Source organism: Anastrepha obliqua, chromosome 2, assembly GCF_027943255.1.
Source record: "Anastrepha obliqua isolate idAnaObli1 chromosome 2, idAnaObli1_1.0, whole genome shotgun sequence".
Taxonomy (NCBI): domain Eukaryota; kingdom Metazoa; phylum Arthropoda; class Insecta; order Diptera; family Tephritidae; genus Anastrepha; species Anastrepha obliqua.
In genome coordinates, this window is record NC_072893.1 from 123,784,682 (window position 1) to 123,804,186 (window position 19,505).

Genomic DNA, 19,505 nt, shown 5'->3' on the forward strand with positions numbered 1-19,505 from the left:
TTTGCAGAGGCAAGATAAAGTTGTATCTTAGTTTTCAAACTAAACTACAACTTTCTCAAAACGACATCAAAAATAAAAGAGTTTGCCATTTTGCTCGAAATAAACGAATTTATTCCAATACTAGAAAACTAGAAAATCTCAATTAGTACTGTAGAAGAATAGAAAGAATACAGGAAATCGTATTGAAACATCGTCAAGTGACTTAAAGAGATTTAGCAGAAGCCCTAGGCATCCCATTGGGCAGCATAAGCAACTGATAGTTGGCTGAAGTATTGGGTTTCAGAAAGCTGTGTGCACAATGGGTGCCATGTTCGCTAACATGGAAACAAAAGCGCATTCGATTCCGACTTTCTTAGTAACATTTGGAGCATTTTCGAAAGAATAAATTGGACTTTGTGCATGGATTCATTACTATGGAAGAGGCTTGGGTTTACTGTGATCCTAAATCAAAACAAGAGGCTAAATAGGGCTGTGAACCTGGTCCTTCGGCTCCGAGACGAGATCGTGTCTCAAAATTAGCGAAGAAGGTGTTAGCATCAGTTTTTCTGGGATGCTAAAAGAATTTCGTTTGTGAATTATTTACAAACAGGTAAAACAATAAATTCTGAAGATTTTTGGGACCTTTTATAGACCAACTGAAGGAAAAAGTTGTGAAAAAATAGCCAGTTTGCAAAGGAAAAAAATGATTTATCATTAGGGCAATGCGCCATGTCACAAAAGCATTTTTACAATGACTAAAATGCATGAATTAAAATTTTAATTATCTGAGCATCCCCAGCATTCACCAGATTTGTTCCCAAGCGACTTCCATCCGTTTTCAGACATACAAAAATTCATGTGCGGAAAGAGATTTTCAGCAAATAATGAGGTCATAACAGCTGTGAAAACTTATTTTGCAGCCCTTCTAGATTCTCACTTCAGTTATGGAATTCATAAATTGGAATTTCGTGGGCATAAGTGTATTGATGCTCAAAGAGACTATAATGAATATAAAGTGCATTTCAAATCAAAAAAATATGTTTTTCTTATGGATGCACAAAACTTATTAAACAACCTAGTACGCAGGAAAGCTAGAAGGAATATTGACGGAGTTCCAAAGTCATCTGGAGAATTAGAATTAATAGAGAATTAATGCAGAATGAGAATTAATAGAGAAATGCATGAAGATCAAAAGGCATCTGAGGAATTAGAATTAATAGAGAAATGCACGAAGATCAGAAGGCATTGGCAGAATTGCAGTTAATATAGATGCAAGAAGATGAATTTCCACTATTAAAACAGAAGTCGACGTGTATTACTGGATTTTGGACATTTGTAGTAAAAATGAAACATTCTGAATTAAAAAATGCTGCTTGTTGCATTATTTCAATATTCGGAATCATTTTATCCCCCTTTAGACCTAAAAATTCTGCCATGAAAAAGCTCCTCATAAAAAGATCTGCCGTTCGGAGTTGGCTTGAAACTGTAGGTCCCTTCATTTGTGGAACAACATCAAGACGCACACCACATATAGGAGGAGGAGCTCGGCCAAACACCCAAAAAGGGTGTACGCGCCAATTAAATATATATATATAACACTATGAATTAAAAAAAATCCCAGCAACGATCAGTATTAACTGACGAGCATCTCAAAGAATTACTGAGAAGTGTTGTCATTTAAAGAATTACGAAGAGAAGCAAAATAAATTAGTTTAGTTTTTAATATTTAAATTATTTATATATTATATTTATATAATATATTTATTTATATATTTTCACTAATTATAATTTCTGTTAAACAATTTTTTTTAATACCCATTTTGCATACCTTTTAAATTCGTGTTTAATTGTGGTTCGCGAAAAATTTAAAATTTTGCAAAATAGCTCGGACGATCAAGCAGCTTGGCCACCCCTGTACTAATACATACATTTAACTGAGTGTGCATGTATATAAAGCAGGCCGTCTATAGCTGTGCATATAAAGGGAGTGCTGGTGTATAAAATAGCAGCAGCTCTTCAAGGGAGCGGTAGCCAGGATAATGTTTTAACGGTTACTTTGCACTTTTACATGCCGACCCACAAGTCATTTGGCATTAAAATGTGTGCTAAATATATGAGTGAGCCTTTGTGCGTGTGCGTGTGTGTGTGTGTGTGCATAGCTATTATGGATTTGCATAAAAGTTTATAGGCTCGTGTGTGTGTGTGCAAGTCGGTTGGAATAGCAATATGTAATCAAGCCAGGCTGACGCGCAGCGGTGGTAAAATCAATGTGCATTAATGTGCCTTAAATGTGTGTACACAAGGAAGTATTCACAAATACACATAAATGCACAAAAATTACAATGATTCCAGCGTTAGATATTTTAAATGTGGGTTTATATGGTTTTAAATATAAGAAACACATATCTACCTACCATTTATGTGCACAAATAGGTATATCTTCATTTATTATCTATTCACTAAAATAATGCAAATCACGACAATTATGCGAAATGTGGCAACAGTGTAAAATTATAAAGTGGGAAAGATCATAAACAAAGGAGTTAAAGTCGCGAACTGTGTTCAGAATAGTAAATATTTTTGCATGCAGATAAATAACAGCTGCCACATTCAATGCACTATTAGATCCCGAAGTTTTCAAAGTCACAGTGAAAGTGATAAGAAAAACAAATCAGCTTAAGCTCTTTTTCACAATTCCGAGACTAAGCTCGTTTTAAATATGTAAAGGGGTTTTTAATAAGAGGTGTTATTTTGATATTCAAAGTAAAATGCTATTTTTTAATATAAATCATCGGATATTTATTTCATTATAAAGAGGAATATATTATAGGGCCCGCCATATAACTTTACGGAATTAAAAATGCTATAAAAAAGAAATTACTCAATATTTTTCTGTTTTTTTTTTATTTTGAAGTACAATCCTTCCGGTTAATAATGGAACACAACTTCATTCATATGGCTGCCTCGGCTACAACACCAAGGTCTTTACACAAAATTCGTCTCAATGATGTCTCCGAAATGTCCAATTGTTGAGAACGACGGTGAACTGATGTTCCTGGTGATTCACGAACACTCTCGGCCACAGCAGCAATATTTTCGGGTGTACGCACGGTTTTTGGTCGGTCACGTGTTGGTTTGTCAATAAGCAACCCAGTTTCCCTTACTTTTTTCGCAAAGTAACGCACATACGCTTCATTCGGTGCTTTTCTTCTTCCCATTGCCGTACGTAATTTTCGTACACATTCTGCAACATTACCATGATTTTCAAAGTAATGTCGCAATATTTCCCAGCGTTCTTTGAGCGTATACACATCCATTTTCGTTCAGCGGAAGAATAAAACTAATTCTCTATGAAACCAGATGACATCTAAGTGTTACCATTCTTCAAATAATACCTAATTCAAATCCGTAACGATAGATGGCGGGCCCTATATATGCCGTTAATAGTGGAAAATAACATCAGGCAAATGACCACCCCGACCACGCTTACAGGACAATATACTTTTCATGAAATTTTCTAATTGCAAAGTGGCTGCCCTATGCCCTCGATAGCCTCTATTTTATCTTTGGTCTTGATTCGACCCTGGGCTATTAGCGTACACCTTCTCTTTCACGTGGCTCCAAAGAAAAATGTCACATGGTGTTAAATCACAAGATCTCGGTGGCCAATCGTGATCACCTCTTCGAGAGATAACACGGTCCGGAAACTTTTCCGGTAAAAGATCAATGGTTTCGTTGCTTGTGTGGCACGTAACGCCGTCTTGTTGAAACTAAACGTTGTCCAGCTCAATACCATCCAATTCCGGCCACAATAAATCGTTAATCATCTCTAGATAGCGAAATCCATTCAACTGTAACACCTGTTATTGGAAAACCCTTTATTATCAGCAAAACCATCATTCAACTTCACTTCAGCCTTCCTTTCTGGGCTCATTTACTGCATTGCTTATTTCTGCTTCAAATTAATAATTTTCTTACACCTCCCAGAATACTTCGTAATGCTCTTCTTACTACTTAAATAAGTTAAATACAAATTCTGCTGGGAATGCGCCTTTGAACGAACACTTCGTGATTTTAATGAGATCTACAATTTTAGCCACCTGGGTTCCTCAGTTTCCATGAATGAATTTTCTGTTCTATTGAACTCTGTATTTTAGTTAGTTAGAGGCAAGCTTGTATATTTTAGTAAGATGTAAGTTTGTAATTGAATTTTTGTCTATATTTGTAGTATTCTTTAGTTTTAGTAGTCGGTATGAAATTATATTCTCTTGATTTCTTAAAATAAATAAATAAATAAGTAAATAAAAAATTATATAAGAAAAAGAATCTATAATTTCCTATTATATAATTTCACACCTCTTCCCCTTTGCAGCATTTACTTTTGAACCACCTGCTAAAGTTGAATTTTTCTGTAAATTTTTTACATACATTTTTCGTGAAGCGGCCCACAATTCTTCGATTTCACCATTTCCAGCATTCAATGCCTATCAATTACTTTGCACACACCCACACATGTACATATACGTGTGTAAACACCTGGATGTGCTTGCGTATAGAGCCGTATAAACATGTCAATATTCTTCATGCCAAATGGAGTGATTAGTTATTTAGCAGTTAAATCATTAATTACAATAACAGCGCATAAATAGCAATTAACCCCTAACCACTTAATAAATTTGTAGTGACAGCTGTAACAACAACAATTAAGCCAAAATAAGAATAAAAAACTAAATTTAATCTTATCACTTCAACGTACTTGCATATAAACGTACGTGGTACAGCAAATACTTCACATTAGTAACAGCTAACAACAACAACAACCACTAGCCGTCAAGTGGGCAGTAAATTTCCTACAATTTTCAACGAAATACGCACCACAGATGTTATGTAATATTTATTTACATCGCATATGCGACAAGAAGCATGAAGTGGGGCCAAAGGTGTTTAGGGCAGCTGAAGCGCCACTAAGGATGTTTTTGCATAGCGGCTTAAATGCTAGTGCGCTGATACTGCAGTGACGTTTGTAACGCTGAGATGCCAATCAACGCACCACAAAGCCAATAAGTCACAGCTGAGTATACAAACAAGTTGTTTGTGCGCTTATGCACACACATCCGCACATATAACTGACCCAAGCTTTGTATGCACACATGCAGACAAGTGGATAAATATATATACATATATATATGTGTGTGTGTGTGTGTGAGTAGCTGCTTAACTAAATATGCGTATAAGCCAGCGGCACAATTGAAAGCCATGTGTCAAATTGTTAATTATAATCCATTAATAAATTGAAGCGAATTATAGGCACAGTGGGTCAGCCGACACAGCAAGAGCGGCAGTAGCAGTGGCATAAGTAAATGCAGCTACTTAGTCAAGTAGCCAAGAGGTTAATCGACCTCAGCAAAGTATTTGGCTTGCTTAATATAACCAATTACCAGGTCCCTTGGAGCAGCGCTCACTTAATTAATATCTAAATATATTTCAGGGATGGCGCATAAGGATCTCAACTCTTTTTGTTTATACCTAATTAACTTTGTATGTGTGTGTGTATAGAATATATTTGTGTATATGTATGTGTGTGCGGGGTACCTTTGTATTATATTTTTAACTAATTGCTGCGGCTATTAGTCAATTTAATGCTTAACTCATTTTGTCTGTCATGTCTGCCTTTGTGTCCGCAATCACTTTATCGTGCATTGTCATCGCCTATACTGGCTGCGATAATGATTGGTTAATTGATATATTAACACAATCGAAATAAGTCAGTTGTTAAACGACTAAAATGTTATAAAATTCATTGTCAATAAACGAAAGCCCATAATGAGTATCAATAAAAGGGAGAATTAACATGCTTAGTGGGCAATAAAAAAGTTAATGTTCATTGCATACTTAGACAGAAAATTAATTTTTGTTAATAATGATCAAGCAAACAACCAACGGCTGAAAGGCGCATTTTATCTACAATGAAGGTTTTGCCCTGCCAAAATGTGTATTTTAAACAAGACGCATTCAAGCAAGGTTACTAGTCGTTCTTCTGCGATCTGAGAAAATTTAGAAAAATTTTATTTTCAATTTGGATTTGAGGTTTTTAAATTTTAGAATTTGAGTTAAAATTTGAAAACCAAAATAAAGTATATTAAAAAATGCTGCATCAAAGTTAATAGTTTTATTTATTATTTTATTTATCAATTGAATGTGACTATATTATACTATTAAGGTAGCAACGTAGCGGTAATGCTAATCTTGTCTTTATTTTTTATTCATAATTTTAGAAAAATTTTTCATTTACGTTTTTAGATTATGTGTTTTTTTGTAAATTCTTTAACGAAAAATAAAAAATAAAAAAAGCGCAAAAGCTTCATGCAAACTTATAATTTTAATTTTTTTATTATATGTACATAAAAAAGTTGCTCTGTAAAATTTGCAAACATTTTTCATACGCAAAAAACATAATCTAAAAAAAAATTGAATAAGAAAAAATAATATAAATAACTTCGAATTATTAAAAAAACCATTTGATTTAAAAAAATAAACATTTTTATAATTTTTTTATATTGTGCTTTTTTCTATTAGATGCGCAACTAAGTTCCCGCTGTTTGTCAATAGATGCCACCAGCAGTGTATGCTAGTCAATTCTAACATAACCTAAACGTCATAAACCAAGTTTAGACATATGGTAAGCAAACTGCTTCGACATATTAGGGATTTTGTTTTGGTCATGCTTCTACGTCCTCGCCTTGGCCGAATATTCTCGCTGCGAAGGTTATGCTATGTATTTGATGGGATCAAGTTGGTGTTATTTATTATGAACTGTTAGCAAAACCATCACTGGGGACTGGTATCGACTTCAATTGATGCAATTGAGCCGAGCACTGCGCGAGAAGTGGCCGCAATACGCGGAGAGGCATGGATAATTGATTCTACAGCATGGCAACGCTCAGCCTCATGTTGCGAAAATCTAAAACCTACCTGGAAACACTGAAATTTGAAATCCTACCCGTCTAGTCTAGCTGACCAGCAGTTCCATTCATATGAAGACATCAAAAACTGGCTTGATCCGTGGATATCCTCAAAAGATATCCTCAAAGTTTTACCACGATGGTATACGAGATCTACCATAAAGATGGAGAAAAGTAGTAGCCAGCGATGGGCAACACTTTCAATGATTCACTTGCAACCATTTTTTCAGAATAAAGTGGTATTTTCATAAAAAAACAGCGAAAACTTAGTTGCGCACCTAATATATTTTATAAATATTTTTATAAATTTGAAGAAAATTTATACATAATTGCATCAAAATTTTATTTTCTGGAAAGAAAATGTGCTCAACAACTACTATTTTGTTTTTTTTTGTTTATGCCCGTTATAATTATAATTTTTGCTCATTAGATTTTCATACATTTTCAATTCATAAATTTTCATATATTTTTTTGTAACTCATTTATAACTCAGTTTGGAAAAATATAACAAAACATTTATTTATTTTTTCTTACCACCTCCTACAATTTTTTAAGAAGTATAAACGAAATGTTCTTAATATTTATCGTTTTTATTATCATTTTTATTATTTTGTTTTTGTCATCAGTTTTTCATACATTTTCAATTTTCTATTTTGGTTTGGATTTTCTTTAGTTTTCCTAAATTTTTTTAATAGTACTGAGATTTTTGGAAAAATATCTTTCAACAATTATCTGCTGAAACTTTAATTTTTATTTTAATCCCATTATTGTTATTATTGTATTTTCATATATCTTAAACTATGCGACAATTTGCATTTATAATAAATATAATAATATAACATATATGCATTTATAACAAATTTATTTCGTTTTTCTTACTTTCTCCTGCATTTTTTTCAATAATTTTAAGAATTTTGGAAAAAAATACTTCATAATTTCATTTTCGCTTTTCATGAATTTTTTTAAAATAATTTTTTTTAATATATTTTATTTTTTTTTAATAGTATTTGAATTTTCGGAAAAATATCTTTCCACAATTATCTGTTGAAATTTTTTCCTATCTATACCAATTATTTTTTTTCGTTCATTTTTCATACATTTTAAGTTCCTAAATTTTCATGTATTTTTTTAGCTCATGTACTTATGTTGTCTTACTAAAGTTTTGTTCTAACTTTTTTTAGTTTTTCCTGCGAAAAAATATTTTCTAACAAGTTTGGTCTCAGTATCATTTTTAGTATTTTGTGTCTGTTTAGTCATTCCTTTTTCATAAAATTAAATTTTCTTATTTTATTACTTTCCCTTTCATTTTTCGTAAATTTTTTTGTTTTTAATAATAGTCGAATTTTGGAGAAATGTCTTTCAACTTTAAATTTTTTTCTATTTTATGCCCATTGTTATTGATATAATTTTGCATTCATTTTTCATAAATTTTCAAGATATTTCTGGTGACGCATTTATTTATTTTACATTTAAAATACTCGAGTCTTTGGGAAACAATAGTTTTTAATAATTATCGATTTTTAATAATTATTCGTTTTTATAATTTTCTCTTTTTTTTTTTGTTATCAATTTTGCATACATTTTCTATTTTCAGTTTTTAACTTTCGAATTAGTTTTTTTTAATATTTATTAACTCATGATTAGGTTCTACCGCCCATCACACTAACCAAAGTGATAAACCACTATTTGCTGCTCAAAAACCTAGTATACTTTCGGTATGCGTAAATTTCTGCAGCTTATAAAGAAATTCTCACACTCCTTTACGCACAACACCAATAACTCTTCGTTTTATTTATTTAGATTAAAAAATTCCTATTGTGTTAGCAGAATGCCATTCCATTCCATTGCGCGCTAAAAGATTTACACAGCAGCAGCAATCATAAATTTCTGCATTTGTTGCCACCGCAAACCATTGCATACTTTTGGCTATAAAGCCAACATTACATTTGTTTATTGAAATTCCAGTTGACTTAGAAAAGCACTGCAGCCCAGGGGTACGAAAAATTCGTTGAGTCAAATAAATTGTTGTGACCATTTTTTCGCTTCATTTCGACGACGAAATTAATATAGTTAAAATTATACGATTAGATTAAATTTGCGTGGTTTTGCTCAACAACCTTTATCCACTTCCAAGGGAATTCCATTTATTAATTCTGCGAAAGGGAGAAGTGCTCGTTCGTATTGTTAAGTACCTTCAGTGGTTAATTTTTAAAAGTCTCGCTTAGGACCTTTATCACCTTATCGCTGGGTGGCAGATCTGTACCATCCAACGAATGTAATAGAACTCAGCGGAGTGAAGCTCTCAAACCTGCCCAAGCATTGGTAAAGATGTTTGTTCCTGTTCCTGCTTTTTCATTTCCTATTCGCCAGCTTTAGCCGCTTCTGATCTTGGTCATTTATCTAAGCTTGGAGGTCATCTGCGCTGGCTCACCACTATTTTAACACGACTTCTTACGGCGGTTTTTTTTTATGTGATACAGTTTTTACGCCAGTTAGCATTCCCTTGCAAAATGGGTCAACTTCGTTGAGTTTCAGCAAAGCATAGTAGGTGTTACTTTGACCCAAAAGGTTCTCTCGCGTTAGTTCGTATGGCTGACATCAATGCAACAAGTGAGTTTTAAGTAACAGTCAGGTTTCAAAAATATTTCTAACTAATTTTCAATTTCTGGGTTTTTGAATACGTCAGCGCATAAATCGCAATCCTGAACTTCGATTTTCATGATTTTAATGAAACTTTTGACTTTTGGCTTGCCATCTTATCGTTAATGCTCATACTGCTAGAAAGAACTCATTGGAACCACCGCTTTGCTAGTGCATTTATATATATATAATTGGCGCCTACACCCTTTTTGGGGGCTTGGCCGAGCTCCTCCTCCTATTTGTGGCGTGCGTCTTGATGTTGTGCCACAAACGGAGGGACCTACAGTTCCAAGCCGTCTCCGAACGGCAGCTATTTTCACGAGGAGCTTTTTTTTCTATTGCATTTAATACTGCATTTCTTGACCGTCTTCTTTCACTTTTCTTCCTGGTCGTAGTGACATTAAGGAATGTATAAAATTTTCCCTATTTCCCCTCTATTTCGAAACGATGAACTCGCGACAAAGCACAAAATAGTCAGAAAACTTCTTTGAAGCACACTGCCACCACCTTTAAATCATTGCATAGTACATATGACCCTATGCCATGTGGACATATCTCAAATGGCTCACTGAGGACTCACTAGCGGAAAATGGTCACAAGTTTTTACTTGCCTTCATACGAGTGCATATCCATTTACCAACACATTCGAGCAAGCGAATATTAAAGTGCAACATCGGCCAGCATAACAGCTCTGCAATAATGGCTCAGAGTGTCGTATAATGAAAACCGTAAATAGCAGAAAAGCATGAATGGGTGTAAGCGCGCGCTGAAGCATGCATTCTAAAGTGTGCACAACTGCATTTATGTATAACAACAGGGCGATAGAGAAAATTCCGAAAAAGATGCGTTTTTAGTTATTTTTTTTATTTTTTTGTTTTTTTTTGTTGGAGGAGCTGGGGTTGTTGAGGATGGGCGGTCATTTGTGTGTGACGCAAATTGTGTCACATCTCCAAGGAATTTCCAGCTTTTGCTGCTGTGCGAGCACGCGATGGCATTAAATGAACTTTGACAACAACAACAAACAACGCTTCTATTAGTCATTGAAATATTTTTGGTATTTCTTTCTATTTATAGCTTTTTGCTCCGACTACCATTGCAATCATGCAGCGCAGGGCAGACAAATGATAAAAATAAATGTAGCGCCTTGGATACTGAGCGTTGAGAGGGGTTAGGAAAAAAGTAAAAGGGTTGATAGTTGAGATGTTTGCTAAGTGTAAAATTATCAAAAAAAAAGTTATGCCAATAAAAACAACGTTGCAATTTAATGTGTCAATGGGAATGAAAGCAAAGGAAAATCTGAAAAAATTGGTTGTAATGGAAACTGTTTCTACACAGGATTTCAATAGCTACATTACATAACTTTCAAGGTTTGTCACTCCAAAAATGTTAAAAATCATTTCTTGAGTTAGTTTGATCTTATCAGGTTGCAGGATAAGATCTCTGCGCAAGCGTCGCTGCAATGCGCACAGAATGGCTCGGAATGTATGTGTATGCAATGTGAATTATTCTGAACGGAAGCAATCACGGCTGGCATAGTTTTAGCACATCGTCCATTGCGTTTTTCTCTCATACTGAAAGACATTCAATAATGAATTTATTGACATGAATTTATCTATAAGAAAATGTCCTGCGAAGGCCCTTACTAATGTCCTAAATTGCAGTCTACTCAATTTTATAATATTCTTAGATAGACGTAAATTTAGCCTTGGCGATGTTTGCCACGCAATATCACAGATATTCCCATTAATGCTTCCTTGTTTGACAGAATTGATTAGTGCGTCCACAACAAGAAGCTTACAAGTTGCAAGAGGTACTCCATACACCCAGTCTTTTCAAACGTTACTTGTGCATAAATTCATGTTTTGACATTGCGAGACCACCAAAAAAAATTTCTAGGGTGCACTTGTGTTGAGATACAATATTTCTATTTTAATACTTCAAGCTCTTATATCGACTGTGGGAATGTAGTATGTAAAAATTACTTCGTTACTTCAGTTTGAATAAGAAAATGTTTATAAAATTTTAAATATTAATTTATAAATTTATTTTTTATTATTTTATAAAAAAATTTATTATTGGAAAATTGATAAATCTCATTCTGTAATTTTCTAGAAGCTTCCTATTGACATTTTTCAAGAACACCTGTTGCGATTTAATGAACTCCTATGTTATTTTACTCCATTCGCGGTAATTTTTATATTGAGCGCTCATGCTAAAAATGCCATGCAGTCTCTGTAGTTGTATCATGAATACATTGCCGTAGCCAGCTGCCTGCTTCAAGGCAGACGCCAACAAGCAGTCAAGTCTGCGCTATGCTATTCATCGAACTGGCCCCTCCAGAGTTTCCCTTCCGGCGTGAGCTTTTTAGCATCCAAAGGAATCGCTTCTGAAATGCCGAGGATCAGCTTGGCTGCCAGTCCTGCACCGATCCTAGTTACGAACGCATGCCTGTATGTATCGTATCTTAACCAAATTTCTTCATTTTCGCTGGCTAATTTCAATTTAACCTGTCTACCTCGGGTGAGGTGTCACCATTTGACACTCAGTTATGCGCAGGATGACTCTAAGGCAGCGATTTATGAATGTCTGAAGGTGTTTGTTTATTTCTTAAAAATCCTTAGGTTTGTTTCCGTAGTTAGATGTTTGGAATAGCAAATAGGTTTGAGTGAGGCGAAGGATGCTCTGGTTTTAATTATTCTGCATTCAATGTCAACTGCAGTACCACCAACAGGAGCCATTTGGCTGCCTAAGCAGGTAGGTTAGGTTAGGTTAGGTTAGTATGGTTGCCCCGGGAGTGGGCACACTTGGACGAAGAGAAATTCGTCCTTTGTGATACCATTGTCAAGGAAGTGAGGAGAGGGGAAGGACCGATGAGGTGCAGGGAGAGGGCGGGGAGAGGTGGTGATGGGAAGGTTAGGAGCGTGCGGATTATGAACGATGACTATGTTTGCGTCAACCGCTTAATGCTGCTGATGAAACTCATCAGATTTTTAATGTCAGCGCCAGCTATCTCAGCAGGCGTGGCAAAGAAGTAAGACCCAAGATGCCTGAATCTTAGCCCCGCCAGGGCAGGGCAGCTAAGGAGAAGGTGCTGAGATGATTCCACCTCATCCTCCATACATCCAGCACAGAAAGGACTCGAGATGATTCCAAGTCTCACAGCATGCATTCCTCGCGCATTGTGTCCTGTGAGAGAACCCACTAGATTGGAGAGCTGATATTTTGTCAGCCTCAGAAGCTCACCCGAGCGCCTTCGGTCCACACGTGGCCAGAAGGATTTCGCAACTTTGCACGTTTGTGCATTTTCCCAGCGCTCGCTGAGTTTGCGCGATGCCCATCTTTCCAGGAGCAGACCGCAGGTAGTCAGGGGGATTCCAATTTTCTCCCTCCGCGGGGAAATCACCTCACATGTCCCTTGTCTAGCCAGCTCATCCGCCTCACAGTTTCCCGCAATGTCGCTGTGACCGGGAACCCAGATGAGGCTGATGTCAAAGAATTCGGACGCAGTCGAAAGTGAGGTCAAGCATTCCTTGACCAATTCCGAATGCACCGTCATAGACCCGAGGGCCCTTATTGCCGCTTGGCTATCGGAGTAAATATTTACCTTCTTGACTGTTAGTACACATTTGAGCAGCCAATCAGCTGCCTCCTTGATTGCGGCTACCTCTGCCTGGAACACACTGCAGTGGTCCGGTAGCCTGAATTTAAGTCTGATGGGGAGCCCTTCGCAAAAGACTCCTCCGCCAACCTTTCCTTCCAACTTCGATCCATCCGTGAACAGGTTCACCAGGCCCTGCCCCCAAGTGTAGCCCCTCGTCCACTCTTCCCTTGACGGGATGTGAGTGGTGAATGTTCCGGTCGGACTAAATGAGGGTATACACTGGTCTGTTGACAGAGGGATGAACTCAAAGTTTCTGAGGATGCTTGAGTGCCCATAAGGGAGATTGAGCTTATAGCCCCAGCCCCTCAGTCTGATTGCGGTACGTGTTGCGGCAGTTCTGCCTGCGATATCTACGGGTACCACATTTAACATTGCGTTGAGCGCCAGAGTAGGAGTCGTTCGAAGCGCCCCACTGATTTCAATGAGTGCCGACCTCTGAACTCTCTCTAGCTTCTTCACCAATGTCGTCTTCTCTAGTGAGTTCCACCAGACTATGACTCCATATAACAATATAGGCTTTACAATGGTATTATACAGCCAGAAAACAACTCGAGGCGAGAGGCCCCATCTTTTGCCAATTGCGCCCTTGCACCCATACAAGGCGATTGTTGCCTTCCTCACCCTTTCCTCAATATTGGGCTTCCATGTAAGCTTGCTGTCAAGGATAATACCAAGGTACTTCACCCTGTCAGAAAGCATCAGAGGAGCGCCCCCTATTGAGGGAAGTTGAGCTCTGGGTATTTTATATTTCCTCGTAAATAGGACGAGCTCCGTCTTAAGAGGATTCACCGACAGGCCACAATCCGTTGCCCATCTAACAACTGCATTCAGATATCCCTGCATCAAGTTGTACAGAGTATCCAAAAATTTTCCTCTAACAATTAGTGCCACGTCATCCGCGTAGGCAATTACCCTGCAGCCTCCCTTCACCAGCTCCTCCAACAGATCATTTAGCACAACCACCCAGAGGAATGATGAGAGAACCCCACCTTGCGGAGTGCCTCTACTCACCTGCCGGTGGATGGAGATACCGCCCCACTCTGCCGTGACAGTTCTGTCGCTAAGCATTTTGTGGATAAGTCTTATAAGGTCGGTTTCGACCCCTAGTTTACCTAGAGACCTGGTAATTGCCTCCGGAAGGACGTTGTTAAAAGCCCCCTCGATGTCGAGGATGGCGCCTACCGCAAACTCCTTCTGAAGAAGAGACTCTTCGATTTCTTCCACGATTGTATGTAGGGCAGATTCCACCGATCTACCCTTGCAATAAGCATGTTGAGTATGCGACAGTCGGCCACGAGGAATTTCGCTTCTTATGTGCAGGTCAATCAGTCTCTCAAGGGTTTTCAGTAAGAAAGATGAGAGACTAATTGGTCTGAAGTCCTTAGGGGAGACGTGCGAGCTCTTTCCTGCCTTGGGTATAAAGACAACCCTCACGGCCCTCCATGATCTTGGTATGTAGCCCCTGGCTACGCAGCTCGCATAGATGGGGCTCAACCAACGGCATGATACCTCCACAGATTTCTGTAGTTGGGCAGGAATGATGCCGTCGGGACCAGGAGACTTGAAGGGCTTAAAGGAGTCAATGGCCCAAGCCAGGCGACGCTTATCCAGCAACCAGCCCCGGTCCGGAATGCAAGTTGAAGTGCTATCCAGGCCGGTGCTGCTAGGTGCTGGGCTCGTCGGAAAATGGGCGTCGAGAAGTAACTTCAGTGACTCCTCGCCGCTCATCGCCCAACGCCCCGATTCGTCTCTTAGGTACCCCAAGGGAGCGGAACTCTTCGTGAGTACTCGTCTAAACCTGGAGGACTCATGGCAGCCCTCTACGCTTTCGCAGAAGCTTCTCCAGGAGTCCTTCTTAGCCTAAGCAGGTAAATTTGTTCACTTTTTCAATGGGTTATTCGTGCAGTGTGACATTTATACGCAGTCCAACAAGTTTTGCATGCATACTATACATTATCGAGAATATCCATAGACTGGAATCCACAAGCCGCACGCCGTACCGGTCGACCCAAAAAACCATGTGGACGAAGCCTGTGTGGTGATTATCTGTTTCGGCTCTTTGCGCTCTCACTCTGCGTGCTAGCGAATAATAATAATTGCCTTTCGTCAATTAATAGCTTCTTTTATATATTACTGACGCAGAGTTGACAGTTCACTTTCCAGTTCCTTCTCAAATGCCTTAGAAATAGAGAAACCTTAAAGTCAGAAAATAGATTTTTCTGTTCCTTTCTTAGCTGAAACACATTCAGATGCTTGCCATTTGCTTTTAATCTTTCAATCGCTACTATAAAAAACTTTTCCTATTATTTGTTATGCTTCGAAGTTCTTCATCCAACCACAATCCCCCGCCCCTATATGGCTTACATGCACAATATTATTATAACTTATTTTATTACACGAGTATTTTGTTACTGAAATAAATTTATCATCAAGCTAAAAATTCCCAATTTCCTTACTCCCACTTGCCACATACGAAGCTTAGTTTTTCTCTAGGCAAGCATTGGAAATGATGCTGAACTATGTATATTTGGAGCGAAAAAATACCAAATATCCCAAAGCGCATACAAACGGCAATGCAGCGCTGTGGTGCGTAAAAGTTCAAAGCGGATGAAAACGAGATGCGTAAAGGAAATAAGAAAATAGCGGAAAAGTGTAGCTGAGCTCCTTATGAAGTGCCTATAGCACACATGCAGCTGTCTACGATGAAAATGTTTTCAATTTTTGCCAATGCATCGACTTCACCAGCGCAAACAAGCTTAAAAAATAAGAAAAATTGATAAATAAATATAAATTGCTGCTTGCTCATACTTTATAATACCTTTTCTTTGCATAACTGTAGGCGCCGTGTACACCTGTGTAAAGGAAATAGTTCAAGAGAGTAAAAAAATGTGGAAGTACGAAAAACAAACAGCACTGCAAACTTTTTGATCGATGAAATGCCAAATTCTGTTAGTAGTTCGTGCTTGTTGTTGCTGTTGTTGTTTTTGCAGCTAAGTCTTTCCTTGCTAACTGTCATTGCCTGCTGCCACAAGCTTCTGAAGTTGTCAATTATTATTGCATTCTTTTTGCTTTTTTGAAGCATACTTTTCAGCTCCTTGCTGCAGCTGCAGCCAATCAGCACAACTTATAACTTTTACAGAAGATTTATTTATTTCCGTTTTACATGCATACGTGCATATTTGTACGTGTGTGTTATTTCTGTTGCTCCAGTGACACCTTGGCAGTTGCACAGTTTGTAAAATGGAAATGAAAAATGGCTGTTGCAAAGTAAAATACTTAGCGCACACGCATCACTCATACGCCACGTATGACACTTGGCTTAAGTTTGTCATTTGGGTGCTGTGCGTTTTGGAATATGCATACTTGAGTAAATATATGTGTGTGCATGTGATTGTGTGCTTACCTGTGCAGCAAAGCAGTTTTACAGTTTTTTAAGACCGAAAAAATACTTCTTTTCTATTTTGGTGAAGTAAAAATTTCTGAGCGTTCTCCGCCTTCAGTTACCTTGAGCGAGTCATATCTCACTATGGATTCATGCAACGGTTCGGCTATCATACGGAGATTTAAAGGTGACATTACGCTGCACGAAAAAGTTTGTGACAGTTTGGTGTTTGATGCAGTCACTTATACGTTACAGCGTTCCAGAATTGAGGTAAAAAGCGAGAAAATTCGATATTTCCTTCAGTGCCACTACGGCCAAGGCGAAAAGTTAACGCAGGCGGCTGTTCATGGACCCAATGCAGGGTCGAATGCAATGCCAATGTGATGATTCTGATGATTTTATGCTGGTTATTGGAAAAATGGCGCGTCTCTCAGCTAACTCATAAAATGCTAAGAAATTCTCACGCTTCCAAGAATTTTACTGGCATTCCCAGCGCAAACTTTCTACTGCATTCTACTCGCTTTTTGTTAGCACATACACTGTCACAGACCAATATATATCTACAATCCAGCACTTGATGTCTTCTCTCCAAGCCCGTTTTTTGTTTCCCGTTTTTGGAGGAAAATGCGCGAAAAGAAATTTTCAAAAACCAAAAAATATGCAGTAATCAACAATCACAAAAAAAAGTTCGAAAAACATTAAATTAAATTTATGTATATTAATTTATTACAAAATTAGAAAAATTGTTCCCACATCATTTTTTAATAAAAATTTGTAGATCAAATAAAGAATTAAGAGTTTTGTAACAAAAGCATATCCTTTGGCTGAAATTCAATTCAAAATTACAAAGAAGATATTACATAATTACAACAGCAAAAAAAAAAAAAAAAGAAACGCACAAACAATAAAGAATCTAAAAAAAATGTTTATAAAAAATATTAAAAAAATGAAATTCTAGTTCCATTAAAACATTATTGGAAAAAATTAGCAAATTTAAAGTAAATAAATGTTTAACAAAAATTCAAATTCCATTAAAACATTATTGAAAAAAATTAGAAAATTTAAAGTAAATTAATTTTTAACAAAAAAGTTAAGGATTTGGAACAAAATCCAATTTGGTTTTAAGAAATCCAGTTAAAAAATCAGTATTAATTTGTTTAGAGTAAAAAATGTTTACCAAAAACCACAAAGGTATATTGTGGTATCTTAAAACTGGCATTTTGTTAGACTAAAATTCATTGTGTGTTGAGAAAAACTGTAAATATTATAGTTAACAAGTTGAAGGTTTTCATGAAATTAAAAAAAAAAAAAATTGTGCAAATGTTGAAACGTTGCGCTATATGGTTTTTGTTGTAGTATAAACCATTTTTTATAAAAATAAAAAAATAGTAGTGTACTACTGTGGGCAAAAAGTAAAGTGAATTTATTTGTCAAACATCGAGGGATTAAAATTTCGCTCTATTTATTTTTTTCATGAGTTGGCAGCACTGTTAATAACATCTGGACCAACTTTCATGTGAATATCATTATCAGTAATATATTTACGCTTGTGTTTACCAAACGACCAAGAGTGAATTTTTCGATTTTTACAATGTCTGATTTGATTGAGCAGAGAAGTGCCATCAAATTTTGTTTGCGGAATGAAATTTCGGCTGCGGAAACGTTTAGCATGCAGAAGGCATTTGGCGGTTCGACCATGTCGCAGAAAAATGTTTATATGTGGTACAAAGACTTCAAAGACATTAACAGATGACCAACACGTCAATAAAGTGAAGCAGTTAGTGCTCCAAAATCATCGATTGACTGTTAAAGACCTTACTGATATGATCGGAATATCAGAAGGATCTGTGAAAACCATTTTAAAAGACCATTTGGGCCTACGAAAAGTCAAATCTCGTTTGTTACCGAAAACTCTCAATTTCTTGGGAAAAAGTCGTCGCGTTGATGTGTGTGAAACAATGCTTTCAGACTATCAGGACAAGCTCAAATGCATCATTACGGGGGATGAGACTTGGATTTATGCTTACGACCCTGAAACAACCGACCAATCAAGCGAATATCGTGCTAAAGGCGAGGCCAGACCGAAAAGAGCACGTCAAAGTCGTTCAAAAATAAAGGTCACGATGACAGTTTTTTTCGATTTTCGTGGTGTGGTGCACTATGAATTCCTTCCACCTGGCCAAACTGTTAATAAGGAATATTATTTGAGCGTTATGCGTCATTTATGTGAAGCAATTCGTCCAAAAAGACCAGAATTATGGGCCAACAACTCTTGGTTTTTGCATCACGATAATGCACCGTCTCACAGTGCACTAGTTCTTCGTGACCATTTCGCCAAAAGTTCCACGCATATCGTTCCGCAACCACCGTATTCGCCTGATTTGGCTCCGTGTCACTTCTGGCTATTCCCAAAACTCAAGAGACCACTCCGGGGAACGCGTTTCGAGTCGATTGAGCATATAAAAGCTGAATCGAAGAAGGTGCTGATGGCTATACCGGAAATGGACTATTTGGCAAATCGTTGGCATACGTGTATTTCATCGAGAGGGGATTATTTTGAAGGGGATGAAATTGATTTACAAGAATAAATAAAGATTTTTCATTTTACAACCAAATTCACCTTACTTTTTGCCCACAGTAGTATTTATTACTTCTCATTAGGTTGTACTTATAAGTATACGAGAAGAAACCGGAGGGTATGAAAAGCGGTTAGGGCAATTATACAAATTATTGTTAGATGTAAAGTGAGGTAAATGAATAAATCCTGTTTTCTTTTAAAAATTCAAAAAACTAAAAAATTAAAAAAAATATAAGAATTATAAAAAAAGACACTACTTTTCAATATTTGTTGCTTCATCAAAAAGAGGAGAATCTTCAATTT

The 19,505-nt window shown here is 36.9% G+C and overlaps 1 protein-coding gene across 1 annotated transcript in view; it reads left to right on the forward strand.

Moving 5' to 3' along the window:
- The window catches only part of LOC129239016 (high affinity cGMP-specific 3',5'-cyclic phosphodiesterase 9A), a 204,972-nt gene that overhangs the window by 89,339 nt on the left and 96,128 nt on the right, over window positions 1-19,505 (forward strand). The gene's annotated exons all lie outside the window — the stretch shown is intronic.